The sequence below is a fragment of the Camelus ferus genome, chromosome 1 (assembly GCF_009834535.1).
Source record: "Camelus ferus isolate YT-003-E chromosome 1, BCGSAC_Cfer_1.0, whole genome shotgun sequence".
Lineage (NCBI taxonomy): Eukaryota > Metazoa > Chordata > Mammalia > Artiodactyla > Camelidae > Camelus > Camelus ferus.
This window is the reverse complement of record NC_045696.1, coordinates 76,997,914-77,017,643: the sequence shown is the minus strand read 5'-3', so window position 1 is coordinate 77,017,643 and position 19,730 is coordinate 76,997,914. Positions and strand designations below refer to the sequence as shown.

At 37.5% G+C, this 19,730-nt stretch overlaps 1 non-coding gene across 1 annotated transcript; it reads left to right on the top strand.

Annotated features, from left to right (window-relative positions):
- Positions 1 to 351: 351 nt before the first annotated feature.
- TRNAG-ACC lies at positions 352 to 424 on the top strand. The gene has a single exon. It is a non-coding gene; the product is annotated as a tRNA-Gly (tRNA).
- Positions 425 to 19,730: the final 19,306 nt, after the last annotated feature.

Sequence of the window (19,730 nt, the reverse complement as noted above, 5' to 3'; positions counted from 1 at the left end):
ACAGAGGTTTGCTGAAAGACGGCAGGGGGCCAGGCCTCGTACTTAACATATTATGAAAATCATCTCACTCATGAAGTACTAGCTGCAATTTACAGGTGAGGGAACTGCTACTTAAATTACTCAGTCTTCCCAAATTCTCTCAGCTGGTAAGTGCCTGGGCCAGATTTCACCCATAAGCAGACTGATCTGGCCGTAGAGCTCTTGTGCACTGTGCTTTACTCTGCCTCTGCTGTGCCCGAAAGAACAGAGACACAGGGAACTCAGGGACTCGGGAACAAGGTGCAGTTGTAATACACTAGTACAGCATTTTGTGTTTCCATGACTTTATACTTTAAAAAAATTAGGAGGGGGGAGGGTATAGCTCAGTGGTAAGAGCGCATGCCTACCATGCATGAGGTCCTGGGTTCAATCCCCAGTATGTCCATTAAATAAACACATAAATAAATAAATCTAGTTAACTCACCCAACAAAAAACAAAAAAAATTTTTAATTAAAAAATAAAACAATAAAATTAAAAAGAAAATTAGGGCCCCAACAGGTTAACTGACCTGTGGAAAATCACTCAGCTAAAAAACCTACAGCACTCTAGAACTTACAAAGCACTCTTGTTTAGAGGCATGGTCTCAGAGTCAAGATGGAAACCTAGATATTAGAGTTAGTGTTCATAGATCCAACCAATCAACAAGGTTGATTTGAACGTTACTATCACCCTAAAAAAGCACCTACAAGAATAGAAAAGAGAAAAATTTCGAGACTTGGATTAGGCAAAGAGCTCTTAGACATAATACCAAAAGCATGAACCATGAAATAAAAATAGTTAAATCAAGCCTTACCAAAAACACAAAAAACCTCTTAATCTGTGAAAGACAGTGTTAAGAGAATGAAAAGACAAGCCTTATTAGAATTTATTTACAAATCACATGTCTGGCAAAGGACTTGTATTCAGAACATGTAAAACACTCAAAATTTGGCATTAAAAAATATGCAATATTACAAATGAGCAAAAAACCTGAGTAGACACTTCAGCAAAGTAAATATAGAAATGGAAAACAAGTTCAACATCATTAATCATTAGGAAAATAAAATCCCAATGATATAACACTACACACCTATTTGAATAGCCAAAAGCAAAAGACCTAACAATACCAAGTCTGGCAAAAATGTGGAGCAACTGGAGCTCTCACACGCTGCTGGTGGGAACGCAAAATGGTCCACCCAGCGTCAAAGACAGTTTGACTGTCTCTTATATAAATACACACTTGCCACATGACCTAGCAATTCCACTTGAAGATATTTATACAAGAGAAACAAAAATTTAAGTTCAAAAAACAACTATAAGCTAACATTTAAAAGCATTTTATTCATCATTGCTAAAATATTGGAAATAATCAATACATCTCTCAACTGATTACAAACTGTTGTACACACATTCAATGCAATACTATTCAGCAATAAAAAGAGTCTAACTACAGATACGTGCAAATCATGAAGGAATTCCAAATGCAAGTATGCTAAATGAAAAAGCCAAACCCAAAGACTACACACCGGCTGATTTCATTTATGTGACATTCTCAGAAAGGCAACAACCATTGGTTGGAGAACAGACCAATAATTGCCAGGGCTTGGAGTGGAAGAGGGGTTGATTACAAAGAGGCATGAATGATGATGAAATTTCTGTATCTTAATTGTGGTGGTGGCCACAAGATTCTGTAGGTTAGCAAAACTTAGAGCACAATACACCAAAAAAAAAAAAAAAAAAGGCAAACAAACCTTGAAAAATTTGCTGTAAGTTAGATAAATTTTAAAATAAAACTTTTTAAAGTGATTATTTATTTTTGCACAAAAAACTCTATATGTATATGTGCATTAGGAGAAAAGAAGAGAGAGGGAAAAGAGAGAGTGATTTTGCCAAAAGATGGATTCTATATGAAAGTACGGGAAGCCTGGCCTTTCCCCTACAGAGTGGCTCCCGCAGAGCAGTCATTCAATAAGCATTTGTAAGTTGAAACGAATAACAAAAAGAATAGCAGAGTTAACAAATTACCTCTAATTTCATTTGCAAACAATAAATACCAGGATTAAACCATTGATGCCATTCTCAATTGTCTCAGTAATGATTCAGTTCAACATCTTGAACTTCTACCACTCTATACACACCAAACTTGGAAAGTTACATAAAAGCAACAACAAAGTCAATTCAATTAATTTCTTAGCACACCTAAAATTCAGGATGGCCAATGATAATTTTTGTTGTCACCTCAAGTTACAAATTAGTAATCTAAAAAGCATAACGATGGAAAAGAATTATATATATTAGGTGTGATTATGATTTGATTTTCTGGACATGTTAAATTCATCTTTATTATAATTGATGAATATATAATATAGAATGTTACTTTAGAACAATGTGAGCACAAGGAAAATATATCAAATAAATAACATTTCATATGCTGAGTGCATTTTATTTTTAATCCAAATTTTTGTAGAATGAGTCAACGCTGCTTTAAACTACCTGTAAAGAATACAAATTATAGTTATCATCATGATTTGTTTTAAAAATGAGTCATTACAGCTTAAGTAATTTCACTGAAAAAATCAACTACAATTCAAAAAGCAAAAGAAAGTATTGAGAAAACAATGTGTGATGTTAGTGGATATATTTTACTTCTGAATATAGATAAATGTCAAATAAATTATCTTTTTAAAGTATAAACTTTTATGAGATTATGTCGATTAAAAAAATAGCTTCAGCTGTTAGCACAAAAGTCTAATAGCATGTATTGATGTTCACTGAGTTGGATACATGAGATATTACACTGAAATGAAAAGTGCACACATTTGATTCAATTTCAAGACAACTGTACATTGTCCAAGCTTACCTTTGTTTAGTTAAAAGAAAAAATCAGATTAATAATGAAGCCACTCCCCAATCACAGAAAGTAAGGCAGAAAATGAAATTTAAGGAAAAAAATTTTGGCTTATTTTGCAATTATCTACCCCAGTTTCAATTTCACCTGGCAACATGCAGCATTATTTTCAAGACAGACAATGCAGCCTCACTCAATAATACTTGTGTTGCTATTTCTTTTGGTAACAACTTGACATATGGGCCTACTTGCACAGGGCAGCAACAAGGATTCAGTACTTAAATCCAACACATTTTTGGTCCAGAATAATTAGTTCAGTGTCTGCCCCTGAGCAAGTAATGCATTTTATGATGATTACTAATACCTTCCCAGGAGTCCAATAAATATTTGTGTTAACAGTGGATTAATACTTCAATAAAAATTTTTTCAAGTAGATTAGACAAAAGTTATATTAACCTATCCCTAATTTAAGCTTTAAATATTTGGAGAAAACATTGATCCTTGTGTCACACACCCAAAATGATGATAAATTATTTGCAATAAATTGATTGCAATAAGTGCTACAAAAATAAGTATAATTTTCCTCCAATAAAAGCTCATCTAAAAAAAATGCTCATCTAACCAGATTTACCTATCTTCTCATCTTTTTCTGTAAAAGCATTTGATGGCCAGCTATCCAGACTGTGACAGGATGCTGACTTTATGGAAAATCACAGATAATTCATTTTTGTGTATTCAGCATCCAGCACAGTGACTGGTCCATGCTATACTATACACTCAATAAAAATATTGAACTGGCTGGAAATGTGAATGAATTCTACATAACAAGAACTGAGCAAACTTATGCTCTTAGGACATTATGCTGGAGTCAATTTTAAATAAAATACGATGGGGTGGGATGGGAATATTCTCAGATACTACATGTATGAATAAATATTTATACAAATTTCCCAATGACAGTTTAACAAGATTTTTTAAAAGCCTTAAAAATGTGTTGTACACATTGATCTACCATTTTATTTTCTAGAAATTAATCCCGAGAAAGGTATCTAGGATGTACACAAAGATTTGCATATGTTTTTAATAACAGCAAAAAGCTGGAAGCCATCTTCTAAATATATAATAAAAAGTAAATGATTATATAAAGTATGGCCTAATCACACATTAAAATATTTTTGTATCACTAAAAAGAATGCTATTTTTTAGGGAAACTTGCTCATTATTTATTAAGTTAGAACTTTAAACTGGAATGCATAATCCCATTTTTGGCACAAATGTATGCGTGTGAATCTATATACAGCAAAGTGGTGCACACCAAGTTGTTCTTCATGGTTAATCTGTAGATGGGGGATTTAACTTTATCTTTTTCCTATCTGAATTTTGTAATTTTCAACAGTGGACCTGTATTTTTATGGAAATAAGAAAATGCAAATAAGAAAGTGAAAAATAGATGCTTGGCAAGAAATAGTGACAAGGCCACTCACAACCACCAAAATGACTAGTGGCCCCTCTTCCCAGTAACCTGAGTGATGGCTGCTTCTTTATCAGGGCTACTTCTAACATTGCTTTAATTCTCTTAGATGAAATGGATTAAGAAATCCAGTCATCCAGCTGCCCCTGTTTGTTGACAGTATCAAATCCAGAATGAGTTTCCACTTTATAATCCACCCTTAGAATCATCAGCACAAGCCCAAAGCCTCTAAGACGGTCCCCACAACACTCCCTCACTGAAGTACTTTCATCTCTACACTTGAAGGCATTCTCAGACCCTGCTGCACCAAGTAAATAAACCCAGCTTTGTGGCTGTGGGTGTGTTCCTGGTGATCTTAGGTGGTTTCTGGTGTCGTGATGATGGTGGTGCTGATGATGGTGAAAGTGATGTTAGTGATGCTGGCAATGATTAGATGATGTTGGTATTGGTGGTGGTTGTGATGGAGAGGGTGGTGGAGGTGGTGATAACAGAGGTGGGAGTGTGTGGGTGAGAGTTTACCACTGGTGGTATCTGGACCCCAGGAAACAGAAGATAAATGTTCTCTTATATATATTCCAACAATGTAATTATAAATCCTATTATTCCCAGCACAGTAAAACCAATAAAGTTAAGTAGGAAGAAAATACATTAGGAGTCAGGAGTTACAGGTTTGAGTTTTGGTTTTGCCACTAGTTTACTTTGTTACCTTAAGCTAATCATTCAACCTCTCAAGATCTCATTTAATTCATCTACAAAATGAAGTTTACTTGAGTAACTCCTACAGTAACTGCTCACACTGCATAGCTTTATGTGTTTGCTCTTCCCAACGTATCAGAGTTGGAGGCCTAGACAGGATCACGTACAGTCTAGGTCAACTGCCTGTTTTTGTAAATAAAGTTTTATTGGAACACAGCCACACATGCTACATACTGTCTACGGCTCCTTCACATTACAATAAAACCCAACAGCTGAGTGATTGCAAGAGAAACCGTATGATCCACAAAGCCTAAACTATTTATTACTGGTCCTTCGCGGAAAAAGCTTGCTGACCTCTGGTTTAGGTGTATGTTAAACAGGACTTTGGTATGTTTGAGGCGTATCTTATTAGCAGAAGGTACATTTCACAAAATAGAGATTTTAGTCTACTTTGTTCCTTAATGTATCCTAAGTGCCTATGGCAGTGCCTAGCACCAGTAGATGCTGGATATTTATTAAACGAATGAGTGCATGAGAATGAATAAATGAACAAATTAATTGTAGCCTCTAATACTTATTCTTCAGCACTCTTCTTGCCATGGTATGGTTTCTATTTGCTGTAGAATTTAAAATATATTCCAATAAAGGAAGTCTATATATAATACCCATCTGCAGTGTTGTCCTATAGCTCACCCAGCTGTATCTAGTTCCAACTGAGTAACAGGGCTTAGCCTGAAGTGAATTTCAGCATGAATCTCAGAGCAGCAGTGCACACTATCTGATCCCACTTAGAAGGCCAGCGTGGAATAATAAAAGTAGTGGACTCTCCTATTTCGGGAAAAACACTCCTTTTTTGGTTTGGAACATAAGAGAATCAAGTAAAAATGGAAAAGAGTCACCAAGTGTTATAATCTGAGCACTAGTATCCCTTGTTTTTTTCGGATTTCTAAAAGCAAGATTTACTGATCTTTCATTTGTTTTGTGTCAGCTCACAGAACAAAAGTAACCAACACTGAACCCAAAGACAAAACTTAGGTTTCAGTATCTGGCTTTTCTTCTTTTTTTATATGCTGACACATCCAGTAAACTTCTACTTTCAGAAAAATTTATTCTCTTTTGTTTGCTTGATTTAAAAGAAGTACTGGATTCTGGAGAAGATGGCAGAGTAGAAGGACGCTCGCAGGTCACCCTCTCCCACAAATACACCAAGACCCACATCTACAGACCCACTCAGCCAACCAGAGCACCTGTGGAACTCCGACAGAACATCGCCCTCTTCAAAACATAAAGACGCCAAAAATCTGGTAGGAGAAAAGGAAAAAAGAAAGAACAAAAGGCAAAGCAGCGCGGGACGGGTCCCGCGGGGAGGGAGCAGCAAAGGAGGACTGGCGCTCGCTCGCTGGGTCTCCCCTCTCCAACTGAGAGGCCAGCGGGACGGAGGGGGAGCCTCCGAGGCTCGGATCTGTACAGAGCAGCCCTTGACTAAAGGAACTAAGTTAAACAGGCACAGAGCGTCCCCCCCCCCCCGCCCGACACCCAGCCTGAGACGCGGGCCGGCAGCCGCGGGCATGGCCAGGCTGCACAAGCCGGGCAGAGGACAAAAGTGGCTGCACAGAGGCAGCCCCGGGGGAACGCAACGGGCTGCGCGCCGTGGCTGTGGGTGCACAGGGCAGAACAACCTGGGCCCTCCGTAAAACAGCAAGGTTGATGTGCTCTTGGGGGAAGGGTGCACACCCCCATCTCTGAAAACCCGCGGAAAGTTTTTGGGGGAAGAGAGGCGGGGCTCAGGGGCAGCCGCCATATCCTCCGCGCTTACCACTCAGGCGGGGACGGAGGCGAAACCTGCATCCGCACGGAAGGGTTTAGCAGCCTCAAAGGCCAGACTGAGACTGGCCTGCAGCCCGGGGCAGATAGGATCCTTCCATCCTGGTCCCTCAGAGAACTTGCTCCACAAAGACAAACAAGGAGCTGGGTTTTGGCTCGGAGCAGGGACAGGGCTGTCCCTCGGTCTTCCCCGAGCCCACCCTCGGGGCGCCGACCAGGGCGGGGCGCGCAGCCGCACAGAGAGCGGAGCAACCGGCGGCACAGGTAGAGGGAGAGCAGCCCCCCCGCCTTTCGGGCAGGAACACAGCCCCTGACCGAGGTGCTGGGAGGGGGCACGACCCGCCCTCCTACCTGGCCAGTCTGCAACATCTGACTGCGGCATCTGGAGGGGCAGCGACCCGCCCGCCCACAGCAGAGAGCTGCACCTGACCCAGTGTTAGGAGGAGGCGCGATCTGCTTGCCGACAGGTGCTGGGAGCAGCACAGAAGAGGGCGCCAACGGAGGGCCTCTGAAAACAGCAAGCTGAGCTTCCAAAACAGGATGAAGACAGAAAGACTTCACAGTAAAAGCACACAGACTCCAGGAGAACACCGACCAACCCCCCACCCCCCTTTTTTTTTAAATCTGTTTTTACCTGTTCTATTTTCTATTACTCTCTTAATCTTTACTTCTTAATTCATTTCTATTTCTCTTTGGTTTTGATGTCCTGCTATTGATTAGACACAGGTTTCAAATACATCTATTCATCTCCCCCCCCCCTTTTTTTGTAAAGGTTTTAAAAGGACGTCTCAACCCGATTAATACTCTGCCTCAACTCACTCTTCTATTATTCATTATACACTGTTTTCAAACCCTCTTTCTCCCTTCTTTTAAAATTCTTTCTCTCTCTCATTTTTTTTTCTTTTTTTCCTAAGTTCTATTCCTAAATAGGCATCAGATAGATAAAATCCTTAAGGACCAAAATAAACACTGATACTCCATAAACCACAGTGCCAAAGAGGTATGAGCAAGATGAAGAAGCAGAAAAACCTTTCCCAATTAAAAGAACAAGAGAAATCCCCTGAAAGAAAGATCAACGAAATAGACATCGATAGCCTACTAGATCAAGATTTCAAAAAAGGAGTGATCGAATTGCTGAAGGAATTAAAAGAGATAGTGTTTAGAGATATAAAATATGTCAAAAATGAAATTGAAGCTATAAAGAAGAGCCAAGTAGAATGGGTGAAACTCATTGACAGAGATGAGGAATGATCTAATAGCTGTGCAAAGCCGACTAGATAATGCAGAGGAACGAATTAGTGATCTAGAAGACAGGGCAATAGAAAGCACCCATTCAGAAGAACTACAAGAGAAGCAAATAAAAAATAATGAAAATAGCATACGGGACCTATGGGATAATATAAAGCGTCCCAATCTTTGCATAATAGGGGTCCCAGAAGGAGAAGAAAGATTAAGGGGATTGAAAAGGTTTTTGAAGAAATCATGACTGAAAACTTCCCAAACTTAAAGAAGGAATCAGATATCCAAGTACAGGAAGCTCAGAGGGTCCCAAACAGGAAGAACCCAAATAGACCCACACCAAGACATATCATAATCAAGATGGCCAGAGTCAAGGATAAAGAAATGATTCTAAAGGCAGCAAGAGAAAAGCAAAGAGTAAGTTACAAGGGAACCCCCATAAGGCTCTCAGCTGATTTCTCTACACAAACACTACAGGCCAGAAGGGAGTGGCAAGATATATTCAAAGCCCTGAATGAAAAAAAGATGCAGCCTAGGATCCTTTATCCAGCAAGGCTATCCTTGAGGATAGAAGGAGAAATAAAGAGTTTCACAGACAAAAAAAAAGCTGCAGGAGTTTAGCAACACTAAACCCATGCTAAAAGAAATATTGAAAGGGCTATTCTAAATAGAAAAGCAGCAGGATGCTACAGAAATGAGAAACACACAACTGGAAAGGTGATAACTCATGAATTACAAATAAAGTAAACACGAAATTATAGAAGAAGACATGTAAATCACTGAGAGTGGGAGAGGGAGGCAGGGAAATACAGAATATTTTTTTCTTTCTTTTTTAAATTTTTTTAACAGTAGGATGGGTTTGAGATCATGTTACTATCAGTTTAATAAAAACAGTTATAGTAATGGGTTGACAGATTTACAAAAAAGGGTAACCACAAGCCAAAAATTTACAAAGGAGTCACAAAAAGTAAATAAAATCCATGATAATACAAAGGAAAATTACCAAACCACAAAAGGAAGAAGAAAGGAACAAAGAGGATATACCAATTCAACTGCAAAGATAAGTTCAAAATGGCAATAAACACACATCTATCATTAATTACTGTAAGTGTTAATGGACTAAATGCTCCAGTCAAAAGACACAGAGTGGCAGACTGGATAATAAAGCAAGAACCTTCAATATGCTGCATACAAGAGACCCACTTTAGGGAGAAGGACACATATAGATTGAGAGTGAAAGGATGGAAAAGGATATTCCATGCAAATGGAAAAGCCAAAAAAGCAGGTGTTGCAGTACTGATTTCAGACAAAACAGACTTTAAAACAAAGGCCATAAAGAAAGATAAAGAAGGACATTTTATAATGATTCAAGGAGTGATACAAGATGAGGATATTACACTCGTTAATATATATGCACCCAATATAGGAGCACCTAAGTACATACAAGAATTACTAACAGAGATAAAGGGGGATATTGATGGGAATACAATCATAGTTGGAGATTTTAACACTGCATTAACATCGCTAGACAGATCTTCCAGACAGAAAATAAACAAGGCAACAGAGAAATTAAATACTACAATAGAAAAACTAGATTTGGTGGATATTTTCAGAGCATTACACCCCCCAAAAATAGGATATACATTCTTTTCAAGTGCACATGGAACATTTTCCAGGATCGATCATGTACTTGGGCACAAAAGAAACCTCAACAATTTTAAGAAGATAGAAATTATCTCAAGCATCTTTACTGACCGCAATGCCATGAAACTGGAAATCAACAACAGAGAAACAAAGGAGAAAAAAAGGAAAGCATGGAGATTAAACAATATGTTATTGAAAAAACAATGGATCAATGAGGAAATCAAAGCTGAAATTAAAAAATACCTTGAGACAAATGATAATGAAAGCACAACCACTCAAAACCTACGGGACACAGCAAAGGCAGTGCTAAGAGGGAAGTTTATAGCGATACAGGCCTTCCTCAAAAAAGAAGAACAATCTCAAATAAACAATTTAACCCACCACCTGAATGAATTAGAAAAAGAAGAACAAAAAGCCCCAAAAAGCAGCAGAAGGAAGGAAATAATAAAGATCAGAGAGGAATTAAATACAATAGAGATTAACAAGACCATAGAAAAAATCAACCAAACCAAAAGCTGGGTTTTTGAAAAAGTAAATAAAATCGACAAACCTCTGGCCAAACTCACAAAGAAGAAAAAAGAGAGAGCACAAATTAGCAAAATAAGAAAGGAAAATGGAGAAATTACAACAAACAAAATAGAAATACAGAATATCATACGAGAATATTATGAAAAACTATATGGAACCAAACTGGATAACCTAGAGGAGATGGACAAGTTTCTGGAAACATACTGTCCACCAAAACTGAAGCAAGAAGAATCTGAACACTTGAACAATCCGATCACTAGAAAGGAAATAGAAATAGCAATTAAAAACCTCCCTACAAATAAAAGTCCAGGACCGGATGGCTTCACCGGGGAATTCTACCAAACATACAAAGAACTCATACCAGTCCTTCTCAAACTCTTCCAGACGATTGAAAAGGAGGGAATACTCCCAAACTCATTCTATGAAGCCACCATCACCCTGATACCAAAACCAGGCAAAGACACTACAAAAAAGGAGAATTATAGGCCAATATCACTGATGAACATAGACGCCAAAATCCTCACCAAAATTTTAGCAAATAGAATCCAACAACACATAAAAAAGATTATACATCATGACCAAGTGGGGTTCATCCCAGGGACACAAGGCTGGTTCAACATACGCAAATCAATCAGTGTAATACATCACATCAACAAGAGAAAGGACAAAAACCACATGATCATCTCAATCGATGCAGAAAAAGCATTTGATAAAATTCAACACCCATTTATGATAAAAACTCTCGCCAAAGTGGGTATAGAGGGAACATATCTCAACATAATAAAAGCTATATATGACAAACCTACAGCCAGCATAGTACTCAACGGTGAAAAACTCAAAAGCGTCCCACTAAAATCTGGGACAAGACAAGGATGCCCACTATCACCACTCCTATTCAACATAGTCCTGGAAGTCCTAGCCACAGCAGTCAGGCAAGAGAAAGAAATAAAAGGGATCCAAATTGGAAAAGAAGAGGTAAAAGTGTCATTATATGCTGATGACATGTTACTATATATAGAAAACCCTAAAAGGTCCACACAAAAGCTACTATAGCTGATTGAAGAATTCAGCAAGGTAGCAGGTTACAAAATTAACGTTCAAAAATCAGTTGCATTTCTTTACACTAACGATAAATCAACAGAAGAAGAAAGTAAAGAAACAATCCCCTTTAAAATAGCACCCAAAGTAATAAAATATCTGGGAATAAATCTAACCAAGGAGGTGAAAGAATTATACACAGAAAACTATAAACCATTGATGAAGGAAATTAAAGAAGACTTTAAAAAGTGGAAAGATATTCCATGCTCTTGGATTGGAAGAATCAATATTGTTAAAATGGTCACACTGCCCAAGGCAATCTACAGATTTAATGCAATCCCTATCCAATTACCCAGGACATATTTCACAGAACTAGAACAAATCATAATAAAATTCATATGGAACCATCAAAGACCTAGAATTGCCAAAGCATTACTGAAGAGAAAGAAAGAGGCTGGAGGAATAACTCTCCCAGACTTCAGACAATACTATAGAGCTACAGTCATCAAGACAGCATGGTATTGGTACCAAAACAGACATATAGACCGATGGAACAGAATAGAGAGCCCAGAAATGAACCCACAAACTTTTGGTCAACTCATCTTTGACAAAGGAGGCAAGAATATACATTGGAATAAAGACAGTCTCTTCAGCAAATGGTGTTGGGAAAACTGGACAGCAGCATGTAAAACAATGAAGCTAGAACACTCCCTTACACCATATACAAAAATCAACTCAAAATGGATTAAAGACTTAAACATAAGACAAGATACAATAAACCTCCTAGAGGAAAACATAGGCAAAACATTATCTGACATACATTTCAAAAATTTTCTCCTAGAAGAAATAAAAGCAAGAATAAACAAATGGGACCTAATGAAACTTACAAGCTTCTGCACAGCATTAAGGAAACCAGAAATAAAACAAGAAGAAAACCTACGGAATGGGAGAAAATTTTTGCAAGTGAAACCGACGAAGGCTTGATCTCCAGAATATATAAGCAGCTCATACGACTCAGTAAGAAAAAAATAAACAACCCAATCCAAAAATGGGCAGAAGACCTAAACAAGCAATTCTCCAAGGAAGACATACAAATGATCAAAAAGCACATGAAAAAATGCTCAATATCACTAATTATCAGAGAAATGCAAATCAAAACTACAATGAGGTATCACCTCACACCAGTCAGAATGGCCGTCATCCAAAAATCCACAAATGACAAATGCTGGAGAGGCTGTGGAGAAAGGGGAACCCTCCTACACTGCTGGTGGGAATGCAGTTTGGTGCAGCCACTATGGAAAACAGTGTGGAGATTCCTCAAAAGACTAGGAATAGACTTACCATATGACCCAGGAATCCCACTCCTGGGCTTGTATCCAGAAAGAAATCTACTTCAGGATGACACCTTCACCCCAAGGTTCATAGCAGCACTATTTACAATAGCCAAAACATGGAAACAGCCTAAATGTCCATCAACAGGTGACTGGATAAAGCAGAAGTGGTATATTTATACAATGGAATACTACTCAGCCATAAAAACCCGACAACATAATGCCATTTGCAGCAACATGGATGCTCCTGGAGAATGTCATTCTAAGTGAAGTAAGCCAGAAAGAGAAAGAAAAATATCATATGAGATCGTTCATATGTGGAATCTAAAAAAGAAAAAGAAAAACAAACAAACAAACAAACAAAAACAAAGCATAAATAAAGGACAGAAATAGACTCACAGACAGAGAATACAGACTTGTGGTTACTAGGGGGGTGGAGGGTGGGAAGGGATAGACTGGGATCTCAAAATTGTAGAATAGACTACACTGTATATAGCACAGGGAAATGTACACAAAATGTTATGATAACTCACAGAGAAAAAAATGTGACAATGAGTGTGTATATGTCCATGAATAACTGAAAAATTGTGCTGAACACTGGAATTTGACACAACATTGTAAAATGATTATAAATCAATAAAAAATGTTAAAAAAAATAAAAGAAGTATTCATTGTGTCACATATAGGTTTTTTGTTTTGCTTTGACTCTAGATGTTTTGCATGTCATCAAATACAGTGGTGATGATGCCTAAAGAATCCAGCCTCTGGAACCACAGAGCTGGTTCAAATTTGCAGCTGCATAAATGTACTGGCTCTGCTGCTCCAGGTAAGTTACTTAACCTCACTATGCCTCAGTTTCCTAACTTTTAAAAATGTGTATAAAAAACTCACTTTATGTAACTGTTCAGGGCAACAAATAATCTGACATATGTAAAGAGCCTAACACCATTCCTTACACACAGTCTGCACTGAATAATGGCAGTGACTGTAATACCTACCTTGATTGTATTATTTAAATGATAGCATTGTCATCCGTTACCTAGTTGTACTGCAGTGTTTACAGCACGTCTGAGAACACTGACTTCAAACGGGAGGAACAAATGTTTTAAAGCAGTCTGCCTGATTTGAGTGTTTTTGTTTTTTTTTTTTTACTTTAGAGTTTAATTTTAATCTTTCATAGGGTCAGCAAAACTCAAAACATTTTTCCAATTATGATCCTATTTTTTCTTTGAAAAGAAAGTCTGTTGCATTGTTTCACCAATATTCTTCCCAAATAATAATACTGGAGAGATTGGCTGTTCTTCCCTCTTAAAGAGGTCACAAAGGGTCAGCATTGCTTCAGGAAGTTTCCTAAGAAAAGCCACTCGTTCCTGGCTGGGCATGGGCAAGTGCTTACAAGAGGACACTTCAAATAAGCACTGACTGCTGATACCATTAACGAGTACAGAAAATGTTCTTTTATTTCACTAAAAAGCATACTGTAAAATTCTGAATGTGTGCACGGTGCTACTCAGAAGAGAATTCTCCTTATCAGGATAAAAACCACCAGCATCATCTTGAAATTATGAACCATTTTATTTTAAAATTTCACTCTAAAAATATCTAAGTGTCCACTATGAGTATACGATTGTATTAAGTGTAGTGGTAAGTGTAAGGATAATGTAACCTCTGGCAAGCTAGCTCTTTTGTTCTGTCTGTTTCTACTCTTTAATACTGGATCCAGCTTGATTGCCACAAACTACACAAAGTTTGTATACTGTTCTCTATTTGTATTTTAAATATGTCTATAAATAGCCCCAAGTATGCCTCAGCACCGATCTAAAAGACATTTGGTGATGTTAGCCTATTGATTTGAGTTCCTTAGAAGATTTGACACAGTCTAAAAAAATTTTAAGTTCTTCTTTGAATTCAGAAAGTATGCTCAATCCTTCTTCCTGTGCCTAAATTAATTACATTCTTCCTGACCCATTCTATACTGCCTAAGTTGTTACGGGAATTAAAGTAAAAGGCAAACGGAGAAAATTTTGTTATGGATCGAAAGAAACTTTAAGAATATTACAGAATTGTGGAATTTTTAGAACTGCAAATGATACATTACATACTGAGTTTTCCAGGTGCCTAAAATTTACCTTGAATTCTAGAAGGAACACAAAACTCCTTCCTTCTCCCATCTTCCTGAACCCACCAATAAACTCTGAACCTGAGAGAAACATTAATAGTGATCAAGATTAAAAATGGTGACATTATTGGACTAAAGTGCTGATGCCAAGGATTTAAACCTTTCTGTTTGGAGAGAAGCCATTTAAGTCATTTTAATTCAGGTAGCTCATTCCACTGGGATTTGTCCTTATTTTGGACTCGCCTCACTTTGGTTCTCTCTTCCCAAATTTGTCCAGGGGGGCCTGGGTCTACTTTCTGCTCAGAAAAGGCTCGATGTTCAGAAGCTATTTAGACCAACTAAGCCCCTAGGGGAAAAAATATTCCCATGTTTCCTTAAAGAGATTTCCCCTGGACTTTTCATCTAGACTGCTCTCACCATCGCAGTGATAAAATCAAGAGGACTGAGCTTAGGAGACAGGCATTGGAGCAAATACATAAGTCCTCTTGGGACCTCAGTCTTTTTTTTCTCTCAATGCCTTTCTTAGGTGAGACCCATATGATAACCCATGAGACAATATGATAATCTGCTTTACTCAAATTCTACTGATTTAAATGTTAATCTCATCTTAAAAGATACTTTATAATGCATCTAGGTACTGTGGCCTCACCAGGTTAACACATAAAATTAACCATCACATACATCCATGCAATTAGCCTCATGAAAGATTTTAAACGTATACTTAATCTTTTCTAAACTGAAGATAGGTAGAGAAGTCCCTTATTTTTACATAAGCTGATAAAAATTGGACAGCCTTAGCAGGTGTCCCATCTAAAAGAAACATCAGTAACAATAAAATAAAATCAGTGAAAAAATACTGATTAATATCTTTAGAAGAGGAAGCAAAGGGAAACTACATTCAAAACACGGAGCAATGCTTTAAAACAAAGTTCCTCAATTTTTTTCATTATCCAACATAGTATCATAGCTACCCCACTATCTCTGGTCTCCACCTTCTAGACTCATGTGTTTAAAATCCTCAAAAACTCTTAAAACTCAGCTTTTCCTGCTTCCTTTTCTCCTTTTTTTCTTTCCATTCTGTCAGCTTTTCCAGAAGTAGTCTGTTATGGACTGCATGTTTGTGTCCCCCCCCAAGTCACATGTTGTAATCTCAGCCCCCAATGTGATAGTGTCAGGAGGCAGGGCCTTTGAGAGGTGATTAGATCTTGAGGGTCATGAATGGAATTAGTAGTATTGTAAGGGGTGGAAGAGACCAGAGGTGCCCTCCTCCACCATGTGAGGACAACACAGCCAGAAGATGGCCATCTTTGAACCAAGAAGCAGATTCCCACCAGACAGCAAATGTCTTGCAGCTCTGACCTTGGAACCCCCAGACTCCAGAACTGTGAGAAACAAATTTCTATTGTTTATAAGCCACCCATCAATGGTATTTCTTTACAGCAGCCTGAACTAAGACATAAGTTTTGTTCCCCCAGTTGTCTATGTTTATAACTGGTCCTTTTTTCCTTTAGCAGTGTCCTGCTTCACCCGCTACTCTGGTCAGCACGTGAAACGTCTGAGAACCCGGCTGACACAGACAGGGAAGGCAAGGAAGACGTGGGAGGTTTTAACAGTCAAATGTTAATTATTTAGAAAATCTTCATTATATCTGGATTTTTAAAATTCCCATATTATTGTTATATCTCATAGTGGACATAATTTCCATAGATACATACCAGTCAAATTCTCCCAAAACCCACCCAATCTAGACCAGACCTCAACTTCATCCATCAACCACTTCCTTTCACATTTTATGAACAGCAGAAATTCAGAACTTCCTGCAATCTCTGAACATGTATTTTCCCATTTCTATGTTGTTACATGCTATTTATTTGGTTTTAGTAAGCTCTCCTCTCTCATCTGCCTTGGTAACTGCCCATGCATAATTTAACACCCAGCTCAAATATTGCTCTCTGAAACCTTTGCTAGTCCTCTTAAGCCAAGAGTCTTTCTCATCTCTGGTTCCATTACACTGTGAACATACCACAAACAGTGCTTTTCATGTTACAGTGGAACTACTGATTTATAAATCTGTCGAATCAAATGGAATTACGTAAGAACTAGACCCTTATTTTCTGTATCTCTGCATTCACAATCTTATTAATCCAGACCTTTGACTACAAGAGATTGAAACCCATTTCGTGGAGAAACTACCGGGATACTGTGGTTCACTAACTGATGCATCCTGGATTTCGTGATCTCAAATCAGTAACTCCAAAGGAAAGCAAATCTTTCTTCCCAAACCTCCACAGATTAATCCCCCATGAGTCACAGGCTCATCTAAACATTTAGCATTAAAAAAGTATGATGATTAGCTCAAGCTAAGTCAAATGCCTATCACTGTGGGCTCAGAGGACATCGGCTTCACAAGCATTGCCCTTCCAGGACCACAAAGTGAGAAGGGGAGCCCGTGTAGAGAGAGGACAGAGACACTAAGAGAAAGAAAGGCTTGGCTATATGAGAGGCAGCCGAAAACCAGCTTCCAGAGTGCTTCTCCGGAACTTGGCACAGTGTTTGGCATTTGATACCTACTAAACAAATATTGAATTAATAAATAAACACCAGCTCTTCTCTTGTGTCCTAATAATGCTCCCAGGATCTATCAACAGATTTATCAACACACTGCATTTCCAAAGACAATTACAGTCATTCACCTCCAATTTCACAACATTAAATTCTGATACTTCACGAACCACCTGTTCCTCAAACATTTCCAACTTATAACTGTGAAAATCTAATAATAATGCCACATAAAAAATAATTTAGAAATTCTATAAATAATACTAAGCCTTGTTAAGGTTTAAGCACACATAAATATACCACATGAACATATACAGGTATATGTAGACACACATATACACACACACCTTATATGTATGCACACACACATATACAAACATAGAAAAGGAGGTCATTCTCATATCAGAGAAATAAATCTCAGTTTAGAGGTACCAGCCTGTAAACTTGATGAAATTTGTTTTGCAATCCGCCCAACAGCTACACACAAAAGATGTTCTTTTATTCCGTACACAAAACAAGCAGGTTTTATAAGGAGAAATTTAAGTTTAAAGAATAGATTCCTCCTGTTTGGGATATTTTAGGCATTGTTTTGTCCCAAAAAGAAAAAAAGAAGGGAGATGAAAGCAAAAGAACAACTGAATAATACACAACAGAGCAAAGGTAAGCTTTCATGGTCTTTTTCTCAGATGTCATGTTTAGATCAATCTTTCATTATTGAAGAATATGGTCTTTAGCAATCAAGCTTCAAAGCAATCAGAAACATCTTTAAAGGTGCAATCTTTATGTTTTTTAAAGCTGTAATTAAAATAAGTCATTTTCTTTAACTTTGTTTCTCTAAAAGAAGCCATTAACCTTAAAATATCCTCTCACTTTAAATAAAAACCCAGGATTGATACACAATCAGTGCAAATAAAAACAATCTCTCACAATAACATTTTACAGTCTTTCATTATCTTTTCACTACCCCCTTATCCTTGGAGTTATTCTCAGCAGCATCTGAAACCCAGAAATTGTGTACAGCAGATATTTTGTCCAAACTTGTCAAAAATAAGCAACAGGCAGAGTTATATGCAAATAAAGCCATTACTGAATCTGTAGGAGCCAAATGAACTATACAAGGTGTTAATTAATTTTGCATTTCTAACATTTCAGTCGTATCTCCTTGGAAGTGGACACCTACACAAAGAAAACAAATGTAACCACATGTAGCTACTAGGTACAAAAAATATTAATACATGAACGCAAAACTTTTCTTGGATAACATTTATATTTTCCATTAGCATCTGGCTTCTTTTTCAATAAAGTTCAGTATTTGTGACAGCCTTTCTTTCAGAAATGTGAAAGCTTCCTTGCTGTGAGCATTTCAAATGTTCAGAAATACCAACTGTGATTCAAATGATTTATAAGGTCATCAACTAAGAAGAGCCATGTATACTGAATTTCCAAGTACCCAAACAGAGGGAAAATGTAAGGAGAGGGGAGAGGTGTGCGTGTGTGTGCACATGCATGTGTTTACATAAGTGTATATGTACACTTGGGGAAGTAGCTTCTAAAATGGATAGTGAGATACAGCAGTAATAAAACCAGAAGTGGAAGGTAGACTATAAAACAGAGCTCTCAGCTCCTCGATATTTCTTTAGCCTTCCATAGCATCCAGTACACCAGCTTACACATAGTAGGTGCCCAATGATCATTGGTTTGAATTGATTTGAGAGAGGATAAGTAAATTTGAGTCAGTACGTAAAGTAAAATAACTATAACTAAAGTCTCCCTTCAAACAAGGACAACTTGATCCACTTTATTCTTAATACTACTACTAAGACCCGTTTGTTTAGAGCTTACTATCAACCAGACAGTGGAACAGATGCTTCATACGGTAGATCTGATTCAAACCCTAAAGCCATCCTGTGCGTCCTAACTCATACATGAGGGAAGGGGAGCACCAGGTTCTGAAGGATTCTCACGGGCTATGCCTTCCTCCTGGAATGCTCTTTCCCTAGTTTTAACATGACTGGCTCCTTCCCCTCCGTCCAACCTCAGGTTAAATGTGATCCCTCACAAAGGCCTTCTCTGAGCCCATCTCCTTTTCCTCACAGCATTTTCCTAACATGTTATCATTGAGTTTACTTGTTTGTTTATTCATGATTTGTCTCCCCCATTAGCATAGTCACTCCATGAGGGTGGTGGATAAGAAGAAATCATATATATATAAAAAAATATATATATAAGACATATAATATATACATACTAAACATGATATTTTATGTATATATTAAATATATTTTAATAATTTTAATATATTAAGTATATTTAATGCTACATATATGTTAAATACTAATACATGTTAAACATATTATATTTAATATATATTAATATATTAGTGCTACATGTGAAACATATATAAACATGTTTAA